The 21,612-nt window shown below is 48.9% G+C and overlaps 1 protein-coding gene and 1 pseudogene across 2 annotated transcripts in view; one reads left to right on the top strand and one right to left on the bottom strand.

The window, feature by feature from the left end:
- NPHP1 (nephrocystin 1) overlaps positions 1-21,612 on the bottom strand; it is a 271,740-nt gene that overhangs the window by 131,498 nt on the left and 118,630 nt on the right. The window lies entirely within an intron of this gene.
- Positions 7,219-8,009, top strand: LOC134909381 (cyclin-dependent kinase 5 activator 1-like; annotated as a pseudogene).

Here is a 21,612-nt window from a genome sequence, read left to right as displayed (position 1 = left end):
TAAAAAAGTAGAAAAAAATCCAAACAAAAATGCTTCTAGGCAGAGAACTCAGGAGAGCTCTCTGCAGTGCACCCATCCTGCTCTGGGCACAGTGTAAAACTGAGGTCTGGAGGAGGGGCATAGAGGGAGGAGCCAGTGCACATCCAGGGTCCAATCTTTCTTAAAGTGCCCTATCTCCTGCGGAGCCCGTCTATTCCCCATGGTCCTTACGGAGTCCCAGCATCCTCAAGGACGTTAGAGAAACTATCTTGTGTAAGTTATCCATGACAAATCAGCCTCCTGTCAAAGGGCCTAATTCAGAACTGGACGCTGCTACAACAGCGGTTGCAGGCTGAAGCCCGATGTGGTGTGCGCACGTGCAGCAGCCACACTGCACGTGCACACACAGTGAGATGCGAAGGCAGCTCACTTGTACGATCGCCTTATTTACAGGCAGAGGCAATCGCGGGCCGTGTTGGCGGCGTTTTCGGGGTGCGGTCCAGACAATGCAGGTGTGTCCAGGCCGTTTGCAGGGCGGGAAGCCGCCTGCCTTCGCAGCTAAGCTGCGTAGGCAGGGAGCTACTCGGCAGGTGCGAAAGCATTGCACGTCTGTGAGGGGTGGTGGCAGGAACTGGCATGCGGGGCGTTCTAGCCCTGTGCTGGGCGTCTCCCCCACATGTCAGAAATTTTGATCATAGATGTGCGAAAAATCAGGTCTGAATTAGGCCCAAAGTCGGTAATGGAATTACCATTCATGAGAAATGTCACTGTGTGTGTACACAATTATAAATTCAGCTTTCAGAATTAATTCTAGATTTTCACAATGTTATTGCAAGATGGGGACATCCTGTGGACACATCTACATAAATTTGGTAAAAGTACAATATGACAATTTCTGTAACCTGTGCACATTTTTAATAAAGTAACGGAATCACCAAGCTGTGGTAACGGAATCACCAAAGGGGGTAATGAGCATGGTAAGTGTAAGGGGGTGTACACACGGTGAGATATTTTCTTTCGATTTTGACTATATAGTCAAAATCTAAAGAAAAGTTAGTGCAGATCGCAAGGTGAAAGTCACCTTGCGATCCCGATTTGATCCCGATGCGCGGCCCCTCCAGGTCAGCATCGCAAGAAAAGATAGACTGTGCAGGCAAGTCAATCCTTGCTAGATCGGTGTACTATCTATATCTAGTTCATCTCACATGTCAATGACATCTCACATAAGCCAAAATCTGGGCACCGGGGAGTTCAAGGGAAATCGCAAGTGAAAATCGGGCATAGCAAGGATCTCACCGTGTGTACACACCCTAAGTTTACTGATTAAAATGTTCTCTACATACTAGTGCGACTACTACTGCTCGTATTTCCCACTATGTTTTACAAAATATTTAAGGACAAAATGACACAATCTGCAACGTTTCAACATGGATCAATACTTGAGAATACTTGTGACTTAAACATTCAAACACAGATTCAAAAAAATTAAAATATCAACTACAAATGGGTACAAAATCAAGACTAATCAAGCATTACATGGCTCATACAGGAGGAAGGAGTGATTTCACTCACACAGTGGAAGGGGGTGAGGGCATGGCTCACACAGTCACCTGAATTACCATGAAACTGAAACATGGGTCCAAGGTGTGTCGGCAATATCCAAAAATAAAGGGCTGTACAAAACCATTGTGATAACAAAATTCCTTAATGTGATGCCCAATTTTTGACAGTCATTGACAGGTGTTTTATATTTAAAATTAAATTTTATTTTTAATTAACCACCCCCATAATACTCGTCATCCTTTTTATCCTTTCCATATTCCTCACTGTTAGTCCCACATTCCCTAATATTCCCCCATCATCCTCCTCTCCTTGCTCACTCCCTCTTTTGTTCAAATCTTGACAATTTCAACACACAGGTTAAAGAGAAAAGAAAGCCAGCAATTGTTTGGAGCGTTGGGAGCGTGGCATTATAGTGATAGGGGCTGATGTATCAAGCAGTGAAAAGAGTGGAAAAGTGAACCATTAGAGAATTTGCCCCTAGAAACCAATCAGCTTCTACCTATCATTTTTTCTGCTGCGGGGTACACTGTGCTCCACAGGGAATGACACTGGGGTGTAGAGTAGGATCTTGATCAGCCTCAAAGCTTTGACCTTCCTCCCAAGATGCATAGCGCCGCCTCCTCTATAACCCCGCCTCCGTGCACAGGAGCTCACTTTTGTAGTTGGTGCCATGCAGTAAGCAGGCATACAACAGGTGGGCTGCTATAGCAGCCCTGAGAAGAGCTATTTAAGCGAAGATAGAAGACTTTAAGGGCTGCAGCAGTGATAGATGTCAGTCTGACATCTCCTGCTGCAGCGCCATCACCTCCCCCAGCAGGGCTGTATACTCCCGCGCCCTAGTTGCCGGGTACTTACAGTGGAGGCTCCGGTTTGCTCACCGTTAGTCACACACTCGCCAATGTTCTCCTGGATCGCATGGCCGCACTCAGGAAGGAGGTAAGTGGGTCCCCTAGGCGGGTCCAGCTGAAATCGCGATCCGGCGCGGCCGGTGGGAGGCGGGCTGCGCATGCTGGCGTGGACACTGTGGTCAAGCAGGGACTCCACTAAACCACCAGGGCAAGGGCACAGGTTGGTTTTTACCTCATAAAAAACATTTTTATAACAGCCCATAGTACCAGTGGTGAGGTCCAGCGGGGGGATAAGGCTTGGACCTGTAGCCCCTCCCCCAGGGCACCATTTACAGTAATTTTCCCACCCTGGAGCTGCATATAGCTCTCTCCCTCAATCCCAGTCAGTGTTTGGGCGCCATTACACAGAGCAGCACTGTTCCTGGGACTGTTTGGGCAAATCCTCCTTTGTAAAGCCGCCTACACGTCAGCGCTGTGCATTTTACAAGACACCTAAGTATTCTACATGTCTACTGACAGTGTTAGTTGAGAAACAGTGCATTTAGTCAGGGTTATATAGTACAAGTACCCTGTGATATACATCCAGTCTTTACGGTGCATTGATATATCTACTAATTATATAGCTATACTGAGTATTACTTTGTATTGCTAGTCCAGTGCAGTTTTATTGCATGTCATAATTTGTGCATTGTACATTGTGACTATATGTGTGTGCATGTAGCTGCTGTGTGACCTCAATTTCGTGTCTCTCACTCAGATTGCTATCCCTAAATTCTATAACCTGAGGGGGCTAAGTGCGTCAGATTTATCATTTAATATATAGTTCACAGGATATACCGGTACTCAGTGTGTATTTTTCTCTGTGATTTTTAGTCACTATATACCTCTTGAATTCCCTGTTTGTGCTGATACACTACACAGGGGGTTCTTGTCAGGTATTGTGCTGCTGATATTGTACTGTGTTGTCTTGCATTGAGCTTTCGGATATGTCAGCTACAAAGGGCAATTGTGCTGGGGCTGATCCCACATTGCGTGGTGGTGACGCTGCAGACACATTTGAGGAAAACATAGCAGCTGAGGGTACAGGTTCTGGGGGATCCTTACCCCCAAGTGGGACTGTTGCAACGGGGGTTCAAAATGACCCAACTTGCGCTACCTTCTCCACGCTATTGAATACGCTGGTAACTAGACTAACGCCCCCTATGGGACCTCCTGTGCCAGTACAACCGCTTATGGTCCCCGCGGTTAACCCACCATGGGCAGATCAACTGTCTGCTCAGTTACAGCAACTGAACCTATCACTGACTACTCAAAAGTCTAACCCTCGCCCGCCTAAGACCATGGGGTCCTCTAAGCAGGCCACTACTTCCTCACAATCCAGCAACGTCCCAGACTCCTCGTCTGATGAGGATGGCGTTTATACTGACCCCACAGATTCTGATGCCGACGCTTCTGATGGGGAATCTGTTGCACAGGTGGATGTTCCTGACTTGTTGGAGGCTATCAGGACCATTCTTCAAATTACTGATGACCCGGAGTCTGATGCTGCCCCTAAGAAACCAGAAAGGTTTAAACGTCAGAAAGTGGTTAAACAAGTTTTACCTCATCCTGAGCATTTAGTTGACACACGTCAGGAGTCCTGGGAAAATCCAGGAAAGAAATTCACGGGCTCGCTACCCACTCGCAGCGGAGCTAAGTAAAAATTGGGAAACACCCCACGCCAGTGGTTTCGCAGGTGGCACGGCTGGTGGTATCCTCAGCTCTGCCAGTAAATACCGTCACGTCTCTGAAAGAACCGACGGATAAGCGTGTGGAGGGTTGTTTAAGGGTAATTTACATGCTAACTGGTGCTGCACATAGGCCCACCATTGCAGCGACATGGGCTGCAGAGGCTGTTGAAACGTGGGCTCAGGAGCTGGAGGCGGAGCTGCCTTCCAACACTTCTGATCATGCTAGACAATGTCTATCTTATATTGTCACAGCTTCTCATTACATTAAGGAGGCAGTTTCTGATGCCGGTATTCTGGCGGCCAAGGCTTCTACTACGTTCATTTTGGCTCGCCGGATTCTCTGGTTACGGTCCTGGTCTATGGATCTGGACTCTAAGAAAACCCTGGAGGTACTCCCTTTAAGGGAGACATTCTTTTTGGAGAAGACCTCAACAAGATAGTGGCTGACTTAGCTTCTGCTAAAACAGCATGTCTACCTAGTACTGCTCCTTCAGTGCCAAAGGCTAAGACTACTCCATTTCGCTCCTTTCGTCCTTCAGGCGTACCCGAAACAGGTTCGCACTTCCAAACCCAATAAGCCCAAACCCAAATGGGCCTGGGCTGCCCGTCAGCCTGCTTCCAAAACTGACAAGCCTGCCGCATGACGGGGCGGGCCTCCCTCTGGTGGATCCCAGGGTGGGGGGACGACTTTTAGGGTATACTTAGGAATGGTTGAGGACCACTTCCGATGCCTGGGTACGAGAAGTCGTCACTTGAGGTTACGCCGTCCCCTTCAAGAATTGTCCCCCTCATCGATTTTGCCTGACAGACGTCCCTTCGTATCAGGTGAAGGCAAAAACTCTTCATTCGGTGCTACAGTTCCTCCTGGACACAGGAGTGGTAGTACAGGTGCCTCTAGCTCAGAGAGGCAAGGGGTACTATTCACGCTGTTCCTAGTCCCGAAACCGAATGGGTCATCCCGGCCCATCCTCAACCTCAAGTCCTTGAACAAATTTGTGAGGGTCTCTAAGTTTCGTATGGAAACTCTTTGCTCTATTGTTCTGGCCTTGGGACCTGGGGATTATATGGTCCACCTGGACATACAGGATGCTTACTTGCATATTCCCATTGCAGTGTCACATCAGCAGTACCTGAGGTTTGCGGTAGGCAACCTCCATTACCAATTTCGGGCGTTACCTTTTGGTTTGACCACAGCTCCGCGAGTCTTCACCAAGGTCATGGTGGTAATGACGGTTATACTCCGCCGTCAAGGGGTCAGGATCCTGCCGTACCTGGACGACTTGTTGATCCTGGCAAATTCCCCAGAAATTCTCCTACCCCATCTGGATCTGACTATCCAGTTTCTGCAAGCCCATGGGTGGCTCATCAACTGGAAGAAATCTTCCCTGGTCCCTGCTCAGAGCATGGTGCACCTGTCTTAGGAGAAAGTCCTGAAGCTTCAGGACAGGATTCGATGCTTCCTATCTCGTCCGCAAGTGTTGATACTTTCGGCAATGCAAGTGCTAGGTCTCATTGTGTCGGCTTTCGACATGGTGGAGTACGCTCAATTCCATTCTCGCCCTCTGCAGAAACTGATTCTTGCCAAGTGGGCCGACCTGCCTCACCGGATCAGGCCTCAAATGATCTCCTTGTCTCCGGAGGTCCGTCTGTTACTGAGCTGGTGGCTTCAGGACCAACGATTGAGCAGGGGTCGTCCCTTCTGGATCTCCAACTGGGTCCTTCTGACGACGGATGCCAGTCTGAGAGGTTGGGGCGTGGTGTTGGAGCAACACTCTCTTAAGGGTCAGTGGACCAAGGAGGAGCCTCTCCTCCCGATAACATTCTGGAATTGCGGGCGGTGTTCAACTCATTGAACTTGGCCCAGCATGTAATACAGAACAGACCTGTTCAAGTACAGTCGGACAACGCCACCACAGTGGCGTACATCAATCATCAAGGCGGCACTCAAAGCTGTATAGCATTGAGGGAAGTATCTCGGATTCTTCAGTGGGCGGAACGCCATCTTCCAGCCATATCGGCAGTGTTCATTCCGGGGGTCCTAAACTGGGAAGCAGACTTTCTCAGTCGTCAGGACCTACACACCGGAGAGTGGAGCCTCCATCCAGAAGTGTTTCAACTCCTCATGGACAAGTGGGGCCTTCCAGATGTGTACCTGATGGCATCTCGACATAATCACAAGGCTTCCGGTCTTCGGAGCAAGGACAAGGGATCCTCAAGCAGCGTTCGTGGACGCACTGGCAATTCCATGGAACTTTCAGCTGCCATGTGTTTTCCCTCCGGTGTCACTCATGCCCAGAGTAATAAGGAAGTTCAAGCAAGAGGGAGGAATCCTACTTCTGATCGCTCCAGCGTGGCCCAGACGGCATTGATTCTCAGACCTTCAGTGTCTCTCGATAAAGCGTCCCCTTCTACTTCCGCGGCGCCCGGATCTCCTCGTTCAGGGCACCTGTGTATATCAGGATTTAGCCCGATTGTCTTTGACGGCTTGGCTCTTGAAGCTTCCGTCTTCAGGGCCAAAGGATTTTCTGAGGCGGTCATTCAAACCATGTTGAAGGCCGGAAACCGACTTCTGCTCGGATTTATCATAGGGTCTGGAATTCTTACTTTGCTTGGTGCGCATCTAACAATCATGACGCTTACAAGTTTAGTACGGCCAAACTTTTGGCCTTTCTACAACAGGGCCTGGACTTGGGCCTTCGTCTGGCCTCCATCAAGGTTCATATTTCTGCCTTGTCGGTTTGGTTCCAGAGGAAAATTGCAACTTTACCTGATGTTCATACATTTACTGAGGGTGTGTTGCGGATTCAACCTCCTTACGTCCCGCCTGTGGCTCCTTGGGATTTGTCGGTGGTTCTGGAGGCGTAACAAGGGTTTCCGTTTGAGCCTCTTGAATCTGCAGACCTTAAGTGGCTTTCTCTTAAGGTGTTGTTTCTGCTATTGCCTCTGCTAGACGGGTGTCGGATTTGGGTGCCTTATCTTGTAGGTCACCATATCTGATTTTTCACCGTATTCGGGTGGTTCTTAGAACTCGTCCCGGGTATTTACCTAAGGTGGTGTCTTCTTTCAACAATGGATTGTCTGGCATTCCTTGAATAGGAATGTGGAACTGTTTCACAGTCTCGTGCTGCCGCAAGGCCAGCCGGCCTGATGAGGACTCATCAAGTGGGAACCATTGCACTGACAACAGCGAGACTGGAAAACCCGTCATGAGACATTCGCTCATCGCGTGCTTCAGGAGATTCATGACTAAAAGGAGGCAAGGCAAAATGGGTGGAACCAGCATTACCCACCTCATCACTGAGAGCAGGAAGGATTCGATGCTATCCTGTGTGGATCTAACAGCCTTCATACAGGCCTCGCATGATGCTCCTGACAAGGAACCTGGTAAAGATCAAGAAGTGTGCTCACCTAAAAAATACAAGATGGTGCAGGCTTCCACCAGCGAGCTGCTCAGTTGTCTTACGGAGTTCCTCTGCCGCAGATGTAAAGAGTTCCAGCATATATCACCAACAGATATCGCTTTATGGCTCACCGCTATAGACAGCTCCCTCTCTGTATACTGGCAGACGGTCGGTTTCATCGCTCCGGCCAATGTAGTGTTTCTCTACTTGCTCTGCCGAGAGGTCATGTCATCCGAGCTACTCAGCGTGCAAGAACTACAGGCATATCTATCAACGTGCCTGTATTTATCCTACACATACATGGGCAGTGAGACTAGCTACCCACTGAGGCCTTTCCTTGCTGAAAGTTCTTTTGGAGTCGTAGCCTCTATGTTATCAACCTAATGAGTGCAAAGATGCTCCGCTTCCACGCTGACCCCCAGTATTTCATCCAGGTCTTTGAGGATCTTAAAGCTGAGGGTAGACAGCAGGATATAACATCAGCCTAAAACAGTTACCTGAGCCGGCGGTGCAGTCAGCCTCCCTCCCATCAGAGGTGGTAGAGGCTAATACAGTAACCAGCAACTGTGGTGAGCGTTGAAGAAAAATCTGTTTCCATGAATTAGAGCAACAGCTCTGGCTTGAGAACCATAAAGAAGCTCAAATTAAGGCTTGGGAACCTAAGATAAAGAAACCCTATTTCAGGCTTGGGAACCTAAGGCAAAGAAACCCACCCGTGGCTGTTAATGCATGGCTATCGGGCGTGGCCCCTTGGCGATGGGGTTACCAGTTCTTTAAGAATTGGTAGTGGCACAGCCACCATGGACCAGCACAATATTTATTTTTTTGATGTTAATTTAGAAAAATCTTTTTTTTTTTTTTATAACTTTCAGCTTAATTTGCAATACAAATATTAGACTGTAGCAATCCAGATCAAAATGTCTGAAATCACCAGCAAAGGTTGTAGAAAGACACCTAAACACAGGGTTCTGGCTCTTGTTGCTTTATATCAACCACTTAAAAATACCTTCTGTTCATAACATTGTTTTCTGTTCTTTACTTTAAAGCTTGTTATTGCTGATAGTGCGCCAAAGAGTCAGCGACCCTGGTGCCTATCCCCACTCTGAGGCCACAGTCTTACTACTATTACATATTGTTAACTTAAAAAATAAGATTTTAAGCCTACCGGTAAATCTTTTTCTCCTAGTCCGTAGAGGATGCTGGGGACTCCGTAAGGACCATGGGGGTATAGACGGCTCCGCAGGAGACATGGGCACTTTAAAGACTTTAGAATGGGTGTGCACTGGCTCCTCCCCCTATGCCCCTCCTCCAGACCTCAGTTAGAGAAACTATGCCCAGAGGAGACGGACAGTACGAGGAAAGGATTTTTGTTAATCTAAGGGCGAGATACATACCAGCCCACACCATACACACCGTACAACATGGTATATAGTAAACCAGTTAACAGCATGAACAACGGCATCAGCCCGAGACTGATCTCAACTGTAACATAACCCTTATGTAAGCAACAACTATATACAAGGCTTGCAGAATTTTTCCGCACTGGGACGGGCGCCCAGCATCCTCTACGGACTAGGAGAAAAAGATTTACCGGTAGGTTTAAAATCTTATTTTCTCTTACGTCCTAGAGGATGCTGGGGACTCCGTAAGGACCATGGGGATTATACCAAAGCTCCAGACCGGGCGGGAGAGTGCGGATGACTCTGCAGCACCAATTGAGCAAACATGAGGTCCTCATCAGCCAGGGTATCAAACTTGTAGAATCTTGCAAAAGCGTTTGAACCCGACCAAGTAGTAGCTCGGAAAAAATTGTAATGCCAGGATGCCTCGGGCAGCTGCCCAAGAAGAGCCCACCTTCCTAGTGGAATGAGCCTTTACCGAATTTTGGAACCGGCAATCCAGCCGTAGAATGATCCTGCGGAATCGTGTTACAGATCCAGCGAGCAATAGTCTGTTTAGACGAAGGAGAGCCAACCTTGTTGGCTGCATACAGGACAAACAGTGCTTCTGTTTTCCTAACCCTAGCCGTTCTGGCGATATAAATCTGTAAGGCCCTGATTACATCAAGGGACTTGGAATCCTCCAAGGCACCCGTAGCCACAGGCACCACAATAGGTTGGTTCATATGAAATGACGAAACCACCTTAGGCAGAAAATGAGGACGAGTGCTCTATCCGCATGGAAAATCAGATAGGGGCTCTTGTAAGACAAAGCCGCCAATTCGGACACCCGCCTTGCAGATGCCAAGGCCAATACCATGACCACTTTCCAAGTGAGAAACTTCAATTCAACTGTTTGAAGAGGTTGAAATCAGTGTGATTTAAGGAACTGTAACACCACGTTAAGGTCCCACGGTGCCACTGGAGGCAGAAAAGGAGGTTGGATGAGCCACACTCCCTTTACAAAAGTCTGGACTTCTGGGAGAGAAGTCAATTCCTTCTGAAAGAATATAGATAAGGCCGAAATCTGCTCCTTAATGGAGCCTAACTTCAGGCCCATATCCACACCTGACTGCATAAAATGGAGCCAACTACCCAGTTGAGAATCATCCTTAGGGCATTCTTGCCTTCACACCAAGACACATATTTTTTCCCCAATACGGTGATAGTGTTTCGCCGTTACCTCCTTCCTAACTGTAATAAGAGTAGGACGACTTCATCCGGAATACATTTCCTAGCTAGGATTCGGTGTTCAACCGCCATGCCGTCAAACGTAACCACGGTAAGACTTGGAACACACAGGGCCCCTGTAGTAACAGATCCTCCCTGAGAGGAAGAGGCCACGGATCTTCTGTGATCATTTCCTGAAGATCTGAAATCCAGGCCCTTCGAGGCCCCTCTGGAACAATGAGTATTGTCTGCACTCTTGTTCGTCTTATGATTCCCAATATCCTTGAGATGCGAGGAAGTGGAGGGAACACAGAGACCGACTGAAACACCCACGGTGTCACCAGGGCGTCCACTGCCACTGCCTGAGGGTCCCTTGACCTAGAAACAATATGTCCGAAGCTTTCTGTTGAGGCGTGACACCATCATGTCTATTTGAGGAAGTCCCCAACGACTTGTCACCTCTGCAAAGACTTCTTGATGAAGTCCCCACTCTCCTGGATGGAGATCGTGTCTGCTAAGGAAGTCTGCTTCCCAGTACTCTACTCCCGGAATGAAGACCACTGACAGAGCGCTTACATGATTTACCGCCCAGCGAAGAATCCTGGTGGCTTCTGCCATTGCTGCTCTGCTTCTTGTCCCGCCCTGGTGGTTTACATGCGCCCCGGCTGTGACGTCTGACTGTAACAGAACAGGTAGGTTGCAAAGAAGATTCTCCGCCTGTCGGAGGCCGTTGTATATGGCCCTTAATTCCAGCCTATTGATGTGTAGACAAGCCTCCTGGCTTGACCGTATTCCCTGAAAATTGTTTCCCTGTGTGACTGCTCCCCATCCTCAGAGGCTCGCGTCCGTGGTCACAAGAAACCAATCTTGAATGCTGAACCTGCGACCCTCTAGAAGGGGAGTACTCTGGAGCCACCACAGGAGAGAGAGAGAGAGAGACCCTGGCCCTGGGGGACAGGGTATCTTCCGATGTATCTGCAGATGGGACCCTGACCACTTGTCCAGAAGGTCCCACTGAAAAGTCCTTGCATGGAAACTGCTGAATGGAATGGCCTCGTAGGCCGCCACCATCTTTCCCAATACTCGAGTGCATTGATGAACTGACACTCTTTTTGGCTTTAACAGGTCTTTGATCATGTTCTGGAGTTCCTGGGCTTTTTCCACCGGGAGAAAAACCCCTTTGTTTTCCCGTATCCAGAATCATGCCCAAAAAAAGACAGCCGAGTTGTCGGAACCAACTGCGACTTAGGCAGATTTAGAATCCAGCTGTGCTGTTGTAGTACTCTCAGGGAGAGAGACACGGTTTTTAATAACTGTTCCCTTGAACTCGCATTTATCAGGAGATCGTCCAAGTATGTGATACTTGTAACCCCTTGCTTGCGCAGGAGCACCATCATTTCCGTCATTACCATGGTGAAAATTCTCGGGCCGTGGAAAGCCCAAACGGCAATGTCTGAAACTGGTAATGACAATCCTGTACAGCGAATCTTAGGTACGCCCGATGAGGAAGATATATGGGGACATGAAGGTATGCATCCTTTATGTCTAGTGACACCATAAAATACCCCTTTCCAGGCTGGATATCCTTGCCTTGAGAGGTTCCATCATGAATTTGAACCTCTTTAAAATATATGTTTAGGGATTTTAGATTCAGAATTGGTCTGACCGAGCCATTCGTCTTTGGGACCACAAATATGGCTGAATAAAACCCTTTTCCCTGTTGCACTAGGGGAACCCTGATAATCACCTGCTGTTGACACAGCTTTAGTATGGCAGCCAAAACTATTTTCCTCTCCGGGGAAGTAGCTGGCAAGGCCGATTTGAAAATCGGTGTGGAAGCACCTCTTTGATGGATTTGGTAGAGGCCGGGGAGGACATTTTTCCTGTGAACTAGCCGTAGCCGGTGTTCTTTTCCCTCTACCTCTGGCGAGGAAAGAAAGCCACGCCCCTTTCTGAACTTACGCGACCGAAAGGACTGCATCTGTTATTAGGGTGTTTCCTTTTGCTGTGGGGGAACGTAAGGCAAAAAAGACGACTTACTCGCGGTAGCTGTGAAAACCAGGTCCCCAAATAAAACTTCACCCTTGCAAGGTAAAGTCTCCATATGACTCTTTGAGCCAGCATCACCTGTCCATTGACGTGTCCGCAGGGTCAAACTAGCAGAACCTGCCATGGCATTAGCTCTTGAACCCAAAAGCCCAATATCTCTCGCAGCCTCTCTCATATATAGTGCTGCGTCCTTGATGTGACCTAAGGTCAACACCATACTATCTTTATCTAGGGTGTCAATGTCATAAGACAAGTTATCAGCCCAAGCTGTAGTTGCGCTACCTACCCATGCCGACGCTACTGCAGGTCTAAATAGGGCTCCCGTAGTCGCATAAATTGATTTTAAGGTAGATTCCTGCCTACGATCCGCAGGATCCTATAGGGCCGCCGTATCAGGGGACGGTAATGCTACCTTTCTCTAACGTCCTAGTGGATGCTGGGAACTCCGTAAGGACCATGGGGAATAGCGGGCTCCGAAGGAGGCTGGGCACTCTAGAAAGATTTAGGAATACCTGGTGTGCACTGGCTCCTCCCACTATGACCCTCCTCCAAGCCTCAGTTAGATTTCGTGCCCGGCCGAGGTTGGATGCACACTAGGGGCTCTCCTGAGCCCTTAGAAAGAAAGTATAGTTTTAGGTTTTTTATTTTCAGTGAGACCTGCTGGCAACAGGCTCACTGCAGCGAGGGAGTAAGGGGAGAAGAAGCAAACTCGCCTGCTTGCAGCCGGATTGGGATTCTTAGGCTACTGGACACCATTAGCTCCAGAGGGATCGACCGCAGGCCCAGTCCTTGGTGTTCGGTCCCGGAGCCGCGCCGCCGTCCCCCTTACAGAGCCAGAAGCAGGTCCGGAAAAACGGCGGCAGAAGACATCAGTCTTCACCAAGGTAGCGCACAGCACTGCAGCTGTGCGCCATTGCTCCTCATGCACACTTCACACTCCGGTCACTGAGGGTGCAGGGCGCTTGGGGGGGGGGCGCCCTGAGCTGCAATAAAAACACCTTGGCTGGCAAAAATACCACAATATATAGCCCTAGAGGCTATATATGTGGTAAATACCCCTGCCAGAATCCAGAAAAAAGCGGGAGAATAGGCCGCGGAAAAGGGGCGGAGCTATCTCCCTCAGACACACTGGCGCCATTTCTCCTTCACAGATCCGCTGGAAGGAAGCTCCCTGGCTCTCCCCTGCAGTCTACACTTCAGAACAGGGTAAAAACAGAGAGGGGGGGCACTAAATTTGGGCGCATTACATATATAATATAAAAAGCAGCTATAGGGGACATAACTCAGTTAGTCCCTGCATTATATAGCGCTCTGGTGTGTGCTGGCATACTCTCACTCTGTCCCCCCAAAGGGCTTTTGTGGGTCCTGTCCTCATTCGGAGCATTCCTTGTGTATGTGCGGTGTGTCGGTACGGCTGTGTCGACATGTTTGATGAGGATAATGATGTGGAGGCGGAGCAGATGCCTTTAGAAGGGATGTCACCCCCTTCGGGGCAGACACCTGAGTGGATGGGATTATGGAAAGTAATGAGTGCACGTATAGACTCCCTATATAAGAAAATCGACGACATGCCAAATGTGGGACAGCCGTCTTCTCAGCTCGTGCCTGCCCAGGCGTCGCATGGGTCGTCAGGGGCTTTAAAACGCCCGCTACCTCAAGCAGACCCAGATGTCGACACTGATACTGACGCCAGTGTCGACGACGATGAGTCAAACCTGATGCCCACTAAGGCCATTCACTGTATGATTGAGGCAATGAAAGAGGTGTTAAACATTTCTGATATAACTACTGGTACCACTAAAAAGGGTATTATGTTTGGAGAGAAAAAACTACCCGTAGTTTTTCCCCCATCAGATGAATTAAATGAAGTGTGTGAAGAAGCGTGGGCTTTCCCTGATAAAAAATTGGTAATTCCTAAGAAGGTACTAATGGCGTTCCCTTTCCCGCCAGAGGATAGGTCACGTTGGGAAACACCCCCTAGAGTGGATAAAGCGCTCACACGTTTGTCTAAAAAGGTGGCACTACCGTCTCAGGATACGGCCGCCCTCAAGGAACCTGCTGATAGAAAGCAGGAGGCGATACTGAAGTCTGTATATACACACACAGGCATTATACTTAGGCCAGCTATTGCGTCAGCTTGGATGTGCAGTGCTGCCGCTGCTTGGTCAGATAAACTGTCAGAAAATATTGACACATTAGACAGAGACACGATCCTGTTAACCATAGACCATATAAAAGATTCAGTCTTCTATATGAGAGATGCACAGAGGGAAATCTGCCGACTGGCATCTAAAGTAAGTGCATTGTCCATTTCTGCTAGGAGAGGCTTATGGACTCGCCAGTGGACAGGAGATGCAGATTCTAAAAAGCACATGGAAGTGTTGCCTTATAAGGGTGAGGAATTATTTGGGGATGGTCTCTCGGACCTAGTTTCCACAGCAACGTCTGGGAAGTCAGCATTTTTACCCCATGTCCCCTCACAGCCTAAGAAGGCGCCGTTTTATCAGGTTCAGTCCTTTCGGACCCAGAAAAACAGGCGTGGAAAAGGCGGGTCTTTTCTGTCTAGAGGCAGAGGTAGGGGAAAAAGGCTGCAACAAACAGCAGGTTCCCAGGAGCAAAAGTCCTCCCCCGCTTCTTCTTACAAGTCCGCCGCATGACGGTGGGGCTCCACAGGCGGAGCCAGGTACGGTGGGGGGTCGCCTCAAAAATTTCAGCGATCAGTGGGTTCGCTCACAGGTGGATCCCTGGATCCTGCAAATAGTATCTCAGGGGTACAAGCTGGAATTCGAGGCGTCCCCACCCAGACAGGGAGGCGGTGCTAACGGCAATTCACAAGCTGTATTCTCAGCAGGTGATAATCAAGGTACCCCTACTTCAACAAGGCCGGGGTTATTATTCCACACTATTTGTGGTACCGAAACCGGACGGTTCGGTGAGACCCATTCTAAATTTGAAATCCTTGAACACATACATAAAGAAATTCAAGTTCAAGATGGAATCGCTCAGGGCGGTTATTGCAAGCCTGGACGAGGGGGATTACATGGTATCCCTGGACATCAAGGATGCTTACTTGCATGTCCCCATTTACCATCCTCACCAGGAGTACCTCAGATTTGTGGTACAGGATTGCCATTACCAATTCCAGACGCTGCCGTTTGGACTGTCCACGGCACCGAGGGTATTTACCAAGGTTATGGCGGAAATGATGAAACTCCTTCGAAGAAAGGGAGTTTTAATTATCCCGTACTTGGACGATCTCCTAATAAAAGCGAGGTCCAAGGAACAGTTGTTGGTGGGGGTAGCACTATCTCAGGAGGTGCTGCACCAGCACGGCTGGATTCTGAATATCCCAAAGTCACAGCTGGTTCCGACGACACGGCTCCTGTTCCTGGGTATGATTCTGGATACAGTCCAGAAAAAGGTGTTTCTCCCGGAGGAGAAAGCCAGGGAGTTGTCATCTCTAGTCAGAGACCTCCTGAAACCAAAACAGGTATCAGTGCATCGCTGCACGCGGGTCCTGGGAAAGATGGTGGCTTCTTACGAAGCAATTCCCTTCGGCAGGTTCCATGCCAGAATCTTTCAGTGGGACCTGTTGGACCAGTGGTCCGGATCGCATCTTCAGATGCATCGTTTGATAACCCTGTCTCCAAGAACCAGGGTGTCGCTACTGTGGTGGCTGCAGAGTGCCCATCTTCTAGAGGGCCGCAGGTTCGGCATACAGGACTGGGTCCTGGTGACCACGGATGCCAGCCTTCGAGGCTGGGGGGCAGTCACACAGGGAAGAAACTTCCAAGGACTATGGTCGAGTCAGGAGACTTCCCTTCACATAAATATTCTGGAATTAAGGGCCATCTACAATGCCCTAAGTCAAGCAAAATCCCTGCTCCTACACCAGCCGGTGCTGATCCAGTCAGACAACATCACGGCAGTCGCCCATGTAAATCGACAGGGCGGCACAAGAAGCAGGATGGCGATGGCGGAAGCCACAAGAATTCTCCGATGGGCGGAGAATCATGTACTAGCACTGTCAGCAGTGTTCATTCCGGGAGTGGACAACTGGGAAGCAGACTTCCTCAGCAGACACGACCTCCACCCGGGAGAGTGGGGACTTCATCCAGAAGTCTTCCAGATGCTGGTAAACCGTTGGGAAAAACCACAGGTGGACATGATGGCGTCCCGCCTCAACAAAAAGTTAAAAAGATATTGCGCCAGGTCAAGGGACCCTCAGGCGATAGCTGTGGACGCTCTAGTGACACCGTGGGTGTACCAGTCGGTTTATGTGTTCCCTCCTCTGCCTCTCATACCAAAGGTATTGAGAATAATAAGAAAGCGAGGAGTAAACACCATTCTCGTGGTTCCGGATTGGCCAAGACGAGCGTGGTACCCGGAACTTCAAGAGATGCTCTCAGAGGACCCATGGCCTCTACCGCTCAGACAGGACCTGCTACAACAGGGGCCCTGTCTGTTCCAAGACTTAACGCGGCTGCGTTTGACGGCATGGCGGTTGAACACCGGATCCTAAAGGAAAAGGGTATTCCGGAAGAAGTCATTCCTACGCTTATTAAGGCCAGGAAAGATGTTACGGCAAAGCATTATCACCGCATATGGCGGAAATATGTTGCATGGTGCGAGGCCAAAAAGGCCCCAACAGAGGAATTTCAACTAGGTCGATTTCTGCATTTCCTGCAAGCAGGAGTGAATATGGGCCTAAAACTAGGCTCCATTAAAGTACAGATCTCGGCTCTGTCGATTTTCTTTCAAAAAGAACTAGCTTCAGTACCTGAAGTTCAGACATTTGTGAAAGGAGTGCTGCATATTCAGCCCCCATTTGTGCCTCCTGTGGCACCTTGGGATCTCAACGTGATGTTGAGTTTCTTAAAATCACATTGGTTTGAGCCACTAAAAACCGTGGATCTGAAATATCTCACGTGGAAAGTGGTCATGTTATTGGCCTTGGCTTCAGCCAGACGAGTGTCAGAATTGGCGGCTTTATCATGTAAAAGCCCTTATCTGATTTTCCATATGGATAGGGCAGAATTGAGGACTCGTCCCCAGTTTCTCCCTAAGGTGGTGTCAGCGTTTCACCTGAACCAGCCTATTGTGGTGCCTGCGGCTACTAAGGACTTGGAGGACTCCAAGTTGCTAGACGTTGTCAGGGCCCTGAAAATATATGTTTCCAGGACGGCTGGAGTCAGAAAATCTGACTCGCTGTTTATCCTGTATGCACCCAACAAGCTGGGTGCTCCTGCTTCTAAGCAGTCTATTGCTCGCTGGATTTGTAGTACAATACAGCTTGCACATTCTGTGGCAGGCATGCCACAGCCAAAATCTGTAAATGCCCATTCCACAAGGAAGGTGGGCTCATCTTGGGCGGCTGCCCGAGGGGTCTCGGCTTTACAACTTTGCCGAGCTGCTACTTGGTCAGGGGCAAACACGTTTGCAAAATTCTACAAATTTGATACCCTGGCTGAGGAGGACCTGGAGTTCTCTCATTCGGTGCTACAGAGTCATCCGCACTCTCCCGCCCGTTTGGGAGCTTTGGTATAATCCCCATGGTCCTTACGGAGTTCCCAGCATCCACTAGGACGTTAGAGAAAATAAGAATTTACTCACCGGTAATTCTATTTCTCGTAGTCCGTAGTGGATGCTGGACGCCCATCCCAAGTGCGGATTGTCTGCAATACTTGTAAATAGTTATTGTTAACAAAAGGGTTATTGTTGAGCCATCTGTTGAGAGGCTCAGTTGTTTTCATACTGTCAAACTGGATATAGTATCACGAGTTGTACGGTGTGATTGGTGTGGCTGGTAAGAGTCTTACCCGGGATTCAAAATCCTTCCTTATTATGTCTGCTCGTCCGGGCACGGTGTCCTAACTGAGGCTTGGAGGAGGGTCATAGTGGGAGGAGCCAGTGCACACCAGGTAGTCCTAAATCTTTCTAGAGTGCCCAGCCTCCTTCGGAGCCCGCTATTCCCCATGGTCCTTACGGAGTTCCCAGCATCCACTACGGACTACGAGAAATAGAATTACCGGTGAGTAAATTCTTATTTTTTGGACCAGCGCGTTAAGGCCTTGTCCAGCGTGGGCGAGGATTCCCACCGTAATCTGTCCTTTGAGGGGAAAGGATATGCCATAATAATTCTCTTGGGAACCTGCAGTCTAATGTCAGGAGTCTCCCAAGCTTTTTTTTTTATTTATTTTTTTAAATAAAACAGTCAGCTCATGACATGAGTTAGGTTACTTTTCTTTAAACATGCAGACCCTCGTGTCAGGGACAGAGGAATCCTCTGTGATATGCAAAACATCTTTTATTGCAATAATCATATATTGAATACTTTCGCGACCCATGGGTGCAACCTTGCATCATCCTAGTCGACACTGGAGTCGGAATCCGTGTCGGCAACAGTGTCTGCTAACTGGGTAAAGGGACGTTTATGGGACCCTGAAGGGTCCTGGGACACAGTAAAAGCCATGGGTTAATTCCCTGCTTGTCTTTGGACTCTGCTTTGTCCAATCTGTAATAAAGCCACATTAGCATTCAAAACCTTCCACATGTCCACCCAATCAGGTGTCGGCTGTGCCGACGGAGACACCACCACCATCTGCTCTGCATCCTCCCTAGACGAGCCTTCCACTTCAGACATGTGGCCACCCACGTACTGACACCCCCACACACACTGGGATAAATAAATATGGGGACTGACCCACAATAAGGCCCTTTGGAGAGACAGAGAGACAGTATGCCAGCACACACCCAGCGCCACAATAGACTGAAACCAAGGTCCCAGCCTAAATAGCGCTTTATATATATATATAAATATATGTACAATCTGCACCAAACAAATGTGCCCCCCCCCTCGTTTTTGCTCCCTGTTATTGTTCAGCAGGTGAGAGTCCGGGAGCACTTCTCTGCAGCATGCTGTGGAAAAAATGGCGCTGGTTAGTGCTGGAGGATCAAGCCCCGCCCCCTCGACGGCGGGCTTCGGTCCAGCTCAATTTCTTTATACTGGCGGGGATTTTATACTATACTGCCTCCGCAGTATCTGAGACCTGTGCCAGTGCTGTTTTTGAGGTAAAAATTGCTGCCCAGGGCACCCCCCTGCGCCCTGCACCCGTACAGTGCCTTCTGTGTGTGTGTGTGTTGGGAGCAATGGCGCGCAGCGTTACCGCTGTGCGTGTACCTCATTGAAGATCTGAAGTCTTCTGCCGCCTTTGAAGTCTTCTTTCTTCTCATACTCACCCGGCTTCTAACTTCCGGCTCTGTGAGGAGGACAGCGGCGCGGCTCCGGGACGAATGGCGAGGGTGAGACCTGCGTTCCGACCCTCTGGAGCTAATGGTGTCCAGTAGCCTAAGAAGCAGAGCCTATCATTTAAGTAGGTCTGCTTCTCTCCCTTCAGTCCCACGATGCAGGGAGCCTGTTGCCAGCAGTGCTCCCTGAAAATAAAAAACATAACAAAAGTCTTTTCAGAGAAACTCAGTAGAGCTCCCCTGCAGTGCATCCAGTCTCCACTGGGCACAGGATCTAACTGAGGTCTGGAGGAGGGGCATAGAGGGAGGAGCCAGTGCACACCCATTCTAAAGTCTTAAAGTGCCCATGTCTCCTGCGGAGCCGTCTATACCCCCATGGACCTTGCGGAGTCCCCAGCATCCTCTAGGACGTAAGAGAAACTTTCCTTACTGTAAGTTAGTTTGATATATATAAAACGGTATCCGGTCTCTAGGTCGACCACGCTTAGGTCGACAATGTCCAGGTCGACCACCACCGGCCAACAGCAAGCAGGTCAACATGTTTTTAGGTCGACAGGAACTCTAGGTCGACATGACAAAAGGTCAACACGAGTCCTTCACTCCTTTTTTATTTTTTTAACCTTTTCATACTTAACGATCCACGTGGACTACGATTGGGAACGGTAACCTGTGCCGAGCGCAGTGAGGCACCTTGCCCGAAGCATGGAGAGCGAAGCGAGCCATGCGAGGGGACGCGGTGCACTAATTGGGGTTCCCGGTCACTGTACGGAGAAACAACACCAAAAAAAAGTTAAAAAGCTCCTGTCGGCCATATGTAATGTCGACCCAGAAACCATGTCGACCTACTCACTGTCAACCAACACTGGTCGACCCAGACACCGTCGACCCTACATACCACCCCCATATAAAACAGGTAGGCAGAAAGATATGATACATTTTGGATACGTTATCTGAAACTTTGATACCGGATTTGGATAGTGTAGATTTATGACCTGCGGTGAGTGGGAACATATTTTCCTATTGATAGAGTGTATGTCTGTACTTTTCTTCTTTGGGTTCCATAGGGCTCCAGAGGGGAGACAATGGGGTGTTGGTTGAGGTATAGGACCGGGTACCAAACAGTTCAGCTTTTAGGTATCAAATAGAACACAGGTTCTCAAACTCGGTCCTCAGGACCCCACACAGTGCATGTTTTGCAGGTCTCCTCACAGAATCACAAGTGAAATAATTAACTCCATCTGTGGACCTTTTAAAATGTGTCAGTGAGTAATGAATACACCTGTGCACCTGCTGGGTTACCTGCAAAACATGCACTGTGTGGGGTCCTGAGGACTGAGTTTGAGAACCTGTGAAATAGACTAATAAAGAGAAACGAGGAGGAGACCTCCAGGCAGAAATCAGCATTGCGCCAGCACTTTTGGCGGATCACTGCTCGCACCCCTTCGGGGGGGGGGGGGGGGGGGGGGGGGTGCGAGAAGAAATCCCATTGTTGGGTGTCACAGGGCACTGTATTGAATAGTCAGTCATCAAACTATTTAAACTAACAGAAGGAAGCAGGGTACCAAATAGGAATAAAGCAATCTGGTCTCTCAACCCAGAGGTATTGTTTTTGCAGGCAAAGATTCAATAACCGTTTTGTACAGGGGACTAATCATGTACAGTGTTAAATAATGCTGCACCCGCCGGTCACCATGCTAGATTTGTACAGTGTAACAACTTAAATAAGTCACGTGGGATCACAGTATTACATAATGCTGCAAGCACCGGTCACCATGCTAGATTTGTACAGTGTAACAACTTAAATAAGTCACGTGGGATCACAGTGTTACATAATGCTGCAAGCACCGGTCACCGAGCTACTTTTATACAGTGGACCAGTCACGTGGGATCACCAAGTTAAATAATGTTGTACCTGCAGGCCAGCATGCTAGAGATGAACAGGGTTAACTAATGCTGGTCACCCAGATAATAAAATACAGTGAGTATCGGTGGGGCAGATGACAGAGAGGAGGCTGTAATGTCACTGTTGTAATTAAAGATCTATAAAGTTGTGGAGGGCAGATGTAGTTAATAGTCGATAAGGCTATATCAGATTATTTACTGTAGGTTCTTTAATAAGGGCACACGCAAATTTCTAGGTTAGGAAGTAGGGGGACATGTACTAAGCAGTGACAACAGTGAAGTG

This window comes from Pseudophryne corroboree, chromosome 4 (assembly GCF_028390025.1).
Source record: "Pseudophryne corroboree isolate aPseCor3 chromosome 4, aPseCor3.hap2, whole genome shotgun sequence".
Lineage (NCBI taxonomy): Eukaryota > Metazoa > Chordata > Amphibia > Anura > Myobatrachidae > Pseudophryne > Pseudophryne corroboree.
This window is presented reverse-complemented; position numbering and strand designations above follow the sequence as displayed.